At 41.5% G+C, this 6000-nt stretch overlaps 1 pseudogene across 1 annotated transcript in view; it reads left to right on the top strand.

Annotated features, from left to right (window-relative positions):
• The window catches only part of LOC144631593 (endothelin-converting enzyme homolog), a 29373-nt pseudogene that overhangs the window by 2222 nt on the left and 21151 nt on the right, over positions 1 to 6000 (top strand). The window contains exon 2 of the transcript XR_013566773.1: positions 5333 to 5727. The product of XR_013566773.1 is annotated as an endothelin-converting enzyme homolog (transcript). The remainder of the gene's footprint in view (positions 1 to 5332; positions 5728 to 6000) is intronic.

The raw sequence follows: 6000 nt of genomic DNA, 5'->3' as shown, positions 1-6000 counted from the left end.
GAGTTTATGAGAGTTCAAACTCTCACTCTCGTTTGACATGGAACTCTCATGCACTCTCATCGACTCTCGTGCGCTCTCCTCTCATGCGCTCTCATCGACTTTGAACGTGTTTAAATTTTTCATGAGAGTCGATGAGAGTTTTCTCTCGTTTGTCCCGAGTTGATGATAGTCGATGAGAGTTGACGTAAACTCTCATGAGAGTCAACTCTCATCAACTCCCATCCTCGTTTGGCCCGGGCTTTAGCTTATACCTTAAATTTCCAAGATAGCGAAAACATGGCCTGGCCTTTTACTGGCTACTGTATAAAAAGACTGTGTTATGAAGAGATTTCCCTACTTCATTAGCAAATATTTTGACACCCCAGTACAAATCGGAGCAAAGCTGAATGTCCACAGAAACTTCATCACAGAGGAGCTTGGCTGTTGAAATGACCATGTGAGGTATTTTTTTAATTGAAATACAACAATATTGAGTTTTCTTTTAGATGAGATTCGAGTGCTAAAATCATCGGCCACTTCTTTTTAGCGCGCCACAAAACTAATACAACTCATAACGTAACAAGGCTGTTTTGGCCACGCCAAGATGGCCGCCAAAAAGCAATGATTACAGTACAATAGCAACAGTACACGGTTTACACTATTTACAACTCAACAAATAGTACAATATTTACTATACTACTGTTAGATTACAGTACTTACACAGCTTACAGCACACTACTTAAACTACTAACAATCTTTAACAACACCTAAACACAGCTTACAAAACACTACTTATACTACTGACAATTACAATGACACCGCGGGGCACATCTGTCACATCTAGACTACTAACTATAGTTAAGACGGCGTTAACTATAGTTGGCTATATCGGTAAATTTTTTATCTCTTATCTTATCTTTATCTAAATGTGACCGCTTCTCTGTTCGCCCTAACTATAGTTAGAAAATTTACGCCTCGCTGATCCAAAACAATACACACTAACTATAGTTATACCCAAGCAGGGTTCATGGGTTAGTCTTAAGTTTACAAACGAAAAACCAATCAGAATGCGACAATTTTTTTCGCACGTGCGAGGTGAACATAAATTTGAAAAACAAAGCGTGAAGAGAAGGAAAAAAAAGAAAAACAACATGCCAAGAAATTACATATCACCAATGTTAGCAAAAATAAAGCTTGAATTCTTCGGCTTATAGCATTCTTACTTCATTTTATTTCATTCAACGCCGAGATACCGTGCAAAAATAGAAAAAAAAATAGAGGAACAACTAGACACGGATCATCAACAAGGGCTGCCATGAACTTATTAAAAAATTCGAAATTATTCAAAAGCTTATCAGAACTAACTATTCTCATTCATAATTATGACGCGGAATTCAGAAGTGCGTGGATTACATAACCCCATTTGTTTATAGATAGTTGTGTTAGGTAATGCTTAATCACCACGTGCACAATCGCCGTATTTAAAGATCCCTTTGCTTAGTTTCGGGGCATTTCGAAAGAGATACGCAAGCCGGGAAGTCCGGGCGAATTTTCTTATACTCTCGCGCTACGTCGCCGAAGCCCAACCACGTGCTTTAGTTTGTTTCGTCGTTTATTTTCTCAAGTTCATGGCTGTACCTACCCTGCCTCTGCTGTTTAACTAGAAGATTTACACTGCATGTCCATTCTCTGCCGCTTCGCAAGTTCCACATCATGCCGGAGTAGCGGGACAACGCGTACAGCAATAGTTTACTCGGTATTTTAAAACATTTTTATGTGTTTTTCTTTTTCGCTTGCTTATCCGTTTGTTTATCCCGTAGTGTGTTTTATATCTACGTAGTTCTGTTTATAGCAATTTATTACCATATGTGTTACGGCTGTAGTAGCTTACGTTCGCTCGTGTGTCGAGCAAAGATTGGCAAACGCCGTGTGTTGGCTGTAGTAGCTAAAACGTTCGCTCGTGTGTCGAGCAGAGATTGGTAGACGCCGGCGCCGTGTGTCGGCTGCCCGGTCGGCTGTAGTAGCTATAAAACGTTCGCTCGTGTGTCGAGCAGAGATTGGTAGACGCCGTGTGTCGGCTGTAGTAGCTAAAACGTCCGCTCGTGTTTCGAGCAGGCACTGGCAGACGCCGGGTGTCGGCTGGTAATAGCTTAACCGTTTGCTTGTGTGTCGAGCAGAGACTGGCAGAGGCCGTATGTCGGCTGCAGCTAAAACGTTCGCTCGTGTGTCGAGCTGAAATTTGCAGATGCCGTGTGTCGTACCGCGTGTGTCGAGCAGAAACTGTCAGATGCGTTTGTCGGCTGTAGCTAAAACGTTCGCTCGTGTGTCGAGCAGAAATTGTCAGATGCCGTGTGTCGGCTTTACGTTGCTCAATGTTTGCTCTTGCGTTTAGCACAATTTGTTACACGCCGTGTCGGTTTTAGTCTAAAGGTTGGCTCGTGGGTCGAGCTTAGTTGGCAGGAGCCTTGTGTCGGTTTTGTTTAAAGTTTGAACTGTGTATTGTGGGTATTTGGCAACAATCATGTATCGACCATTCCGGGGGGGGGGGGGGCACCCTGTATTTTAACTGTTAGTGTGCTAAGTGTTTCGTTACGGTATATCTGGCTGGAATTGTTTTGCTTGCATGTCAAGAAAATCAAGTAGTTGCCGATTGATGGACATTTGTTTCAGAGCTTACTGGTGTCAGTAAGAGTGTTAATGAGCTTAGGTTTAAAGTGTTTACGAGTTGGTTACGTAAGGTTTGTTACGTAACCCATCCCAGTGCGGAACTTTATTGGACAGGTATCACGCATGTTTGTTTTATGGATCTGCGTATCTCTGTAGGTTCAGTGTTTAAATTTTCAAAGCTCGCCGGTTGGCCGTTTTCATCCACGGAGTTTAATGTTTTTATCCACGTTTAGACACGAACAACGTGGGATATATGGAAGTGATGTTCATCCTTTATTTTTCCCCAAGCTAGAAGTTTTAAAATTAAAATTCAAAATATTATAAAAAAAAAATAATTTTAAACAGTCCACCCCCTCCACTGGCCTTGTCGCGATCAGAAGGGTAATCTCAGTTACGCCCTATAATCCGTTTACGACGGATTCCTGGTCCGGCTTGGCTAGTGGGGTTTTTTCCCTTTTGTTCATTTTTCGTTTGTTGTCTTGCGTTTTCCTTTCTGTAACAACAATGGTTTTAATCTGCCCGCCTTAGGTATTGGCGATTTCTTGAAGGAGTTTTTTCTTGAATCTCCTACTCTCATTATAAGCCACGATCGAAATACATGCTATGGTGTAGGGAAGTAACCCCACTAGCCTGGCCGGGCCTCTCGCATACCGGTTGGGGTTTGAGGGGATTTTTGAGTTTTGGGGAGAAGGTGTATTTTTGGGGTACTCTTTCCTATAAATGTGAAGATCTTTTGAGTTTGTACTGAAGCAGCAAGGTGCGTGAGCAGCCGAAGGACACAATCTTTCCCCATACCTTATCCACGCCGGACAATGAGCAGCATAATTAATGAGTGAGAATGGTATACTATTCTCATTCATAATTATGACGCGGAATTCAGAAGTGCGTGGATTACATAACCCCATTTGTTTATAGATAGTTGTGTTAGGTAATGCTTAATCACCACGTGCACAATCGCCGTATTTAAAGATCCCTTTGCTTAGTTTCGGGGCATTTCGAAAGAGATACGCAAGCCGGGAAGTCCGGGCGAATTTTCGACCCTCCCACCTCCCCTTCGGCGACGTAATAGACAACTATAGTGCTTTCTCACCCTGTCACTCATTGCCTCGGCCACAATCTTTCCCCATACCTTATCCACGCCGGACAATGAGCGGCATAATTAATGAGTGAGAATGGTATACTATAGTTAACTGCATTGGTGTGACCGCAAAGGCGACCGAAAACACTAACTATAGTTAGGTATGACGTCACGTAACTTGAGACTAACTATAGTTAGACTTTAGTTACGTCGTACATGTGACCGCAGCCAATGTACTTTTGATTGTTGAGGTAAAACAAAAGCATATGGTGCACTTAAAGATGATTTCCAGTCCGTACTGCGCAGACTCAGGGTTTGTTTTCATTTTTGTTTTGAATTCGTTGAAACGTTACACTTCGGTGATAGCGTACATGAAGTTTTTTAGTTCCCCATTACGGATCGTTTCGTTCAAGAATTCACGATGAGCTAAAACGTCCGTTTGAAATACCGTCGACCTTCTTTTACTCGTTATTATTGTTGCAAGGATATCTGGCGTTAAAAATGAAGATAAAAAAAGTAATGGCCCGGAATTTTTATTTATGCTAGTAAACATTCTTCTGTTTGTGAGACTGACAAACATTGCAGGCGGAGATTGCGCAGTACGGACTGGAAATCATCTTTAAGATATTTAAAAAACAGTAATCTATGTTCCTGTCATGAGATTAGGAGTAGTGAGTTAGGAGTAAAAAAATATCACGGACGTAACGATATTAAACATACCTATATATATCCCACAAAAGGTTTCCATTTTTTTATTTCTCTATTTTGTTTCTATTTCTTAATGAGTTTTGAGTAGACATATGAAATACGTATCGTATCGGAACTGGCTTGTAAGTTTCCAGTTTCCGAAAAAAAAAAAAACCAGTGCGAGAGAATTGCTTAAGCGTAGATTTATTTCTGTAGTTTAGTTTTCTCGTTTTCTTCACGATTATGGCCCAACAATTTCTATACGATATGATATTTGTAGGTTAGTAAGTTCACCGATCGACGTTTGAATGGGCCTTGCAACAAAGAATGCAATGAAGTGTGTCGATTTTAAGGCAATTCTTGCATTCCCAATGAGAGCTGTTGACTGCTCTGCGAATTAAGCTCGACGCAAACACGCCGTTTCAGTGGGTTACTTTCTTAACACAAATAAACAGGCAAAGATTTCCTGATGTATTCATAATCGAAAGAAATTAAACCGTACCTTGAAAAAAAGAAAGCAAAACTGATGCCCGCCAGTCTAATATAATCATGGATATAGGTTTACAAGCTTACGAGCTACAAACGTCACAAATATTCGACTGAAATTGACTTCAAGGGATTTACCCGCGTAAAAGGGATTAAAAAGCGCAATAAACCAGACGTACTACAACTACGGCAAAACCTCCTCGCTCACGTTGTCAGATTCAATACTACGACTAAACAGAACAGAAAATTAATACCCAAACCGACTGCCTTGACTGGCTTGAGCAGCAGTGTCTGGCTTGAGGAGTCACTTGATTGACAGTTTCTTCCGGCCACGTGGTAACATCACGCGATTCGATACATATTCCACTTGATAACGAGGATAAGGAAGTTAAACGAGGAAAATGACGTAATCATACAGCGACTTCTATTTTTAAGGTATCTAAAGAGCCGTGCTGGCGAGGAGCAGTAATTAATTGCTCTCTAAACTGAGAACAAGACAAAAGTAGTTTGTGCTTACTAGCACTGATTGCTGCATGCCCACACGCCCACCCCGAGCCTCGCAGATTATTGACATTAGCCGAAAGCAACTCTTAACATTTTGCTGCATCGCATCAACTTATCAAGAATGCAGACAAAGCTGAGAAATCTATCTGGAGACGATGATTTGGAACTACTACTCGACGACGGAGGGCCGAACGTAGCATACCGAGCCCGCCCTCAGTGTTGGAAAAAGCGCAAGTTAGTAGTTCTCCTTGTGGGTCTGCTTGTCCTAGCTGCTGTTGTATTGGCTGTGGTTTTTACTCTCAAGAAGCCCAAGTCAGTGTCTAAAGGTATGTAGCATGTTCGAAGCCTGCGTTGCTAACGGAATTTCGAGGGCGAGTGCTTTCATTTTAGCAGGCTAACTAGTTTGTTGTAAGTTGTTAGGCCACGCTATAAACACCACTGCATGTAACGTATCTACAATGTTGCCCCTTACATAATGCCTTTGGACAAGCCATCGTTTGAATAAAAAAAGTCAAACAAGAGGAACAGACAAGCCTTGGAACATTCTTTTCATGAACCCGTTTCCTCGATTAGGAATATTCATTAATAATTGATCGATT

Source organism: Oculina patagonica, chromosome 12 (genome assembly GCF_052425735.1).
Source record: "Oculina patagonica isolate OP01 chromosome 12, crgOcupat, whole genome shotgun sequence".
Taxonomy (NCBI): Eukaryota; Metazoa; Cnidaria; class Anthozoa; order Scleractinia; family Oculinidae; genus Oculina; species Oculina patagonica.
This window is presented reverse-complemented; position numbering and strand designations above follow the sequence as displayed.